This window comes from Arachis stenosperma, chromosome 9, assembly GCF_014773155.1.
Source record: "Arachis stenosperma cultivar V10309 chromosome 9, arast.V10309.gnm1.PFL2, whole genome shotgun sequence".
In the NCBI taxonomy this organism is placed as follows: Eukaryota; Viridiplantae; Streptophyta; class Magnoliopsida; order Fabales; family Fabaceae; genus Arachis; species Arachis stenosperma.
The window spans coordinates 77,383,123-77,383,821 of NC_080385.1; the positions used below are offsets into that span (position 1 = coordinate 77,383,123).

General features: G+C 41.9%; 1 non-coding gene across 1 annotated transcript; it reads left to right on the top strand.

The window, feature by feature from the left end:
- Window positions 1-248: 248 nt before the first annotated feature.
- On the top strand, window positions 249-356 carry LOC130953934 (small nucleolar RNA R71). Its single transcript, XR_009076094.1, has one exon. It is a non-coding gene; the product is annotated as a small nucleolar RNA R71 (small nucleolar RNA).
- The last annotated feature ends 343 nt before the right edge of the window (window positions 357-699 follow it).

The window sequence follows — 699 nt, forward strand, 5'->3', positions numbered from 1 at the left end:
TTGTTCTGAGCCAGAATGGCATTCAGAGTATCAATCTCAAGAACTCCTTTCTTCTGATTTGTCCCATTGTTCGCAGGATTCCTTTCAGAAGTGTACATGAATTGGTTATTTGCAACCATTTCAATTAGTTCTTGAGCTTCTGTAGGCGTCTTCTTCAGATGAAGAGATCCTCCAGCAGAGCTATCCAAAGACATCTTGGATAGTTCAGAGAGACCATCATAGAAAATACCTATGATGCTCCATTCAGAAAGCATGTCAGAAGGACATTTTCTGATCAATTGTTTGTATCTTTCCCAAGCTTCATAGAGGGATTCTCCATCTTTCTGTCTGAAGGTTTGGACTTCCACTCTAAGCTTACTCAATTTTTGAGGTGGAAAGAACTTTGCCAAGAAGGCATTGACTAGCTTTTCCCATGAGTCCAGGCTTTCTTTAGGTTGTGAGTCCAACCATGTCCTAGCTCTGTCTCTTACAGCAAAAGGGAATAGCATAAGTCTGTAGACCTCAGGGTCAACCCCATTAGTCTTGACAGTGTCACAGATTTGCAAGAATTCAGCTAAGAACTGATGAGGATCTTCCAATGGAAGTCCATGGAACTTGCAATTCTGTTGCATTAGAGAAACTAATTGAGGCTTAAGCTCAAAGTTGTTTGCTCCAATGGCAGGGACAGAGATGCTTCTCCCATAGAAGTCGGGAGTAGGT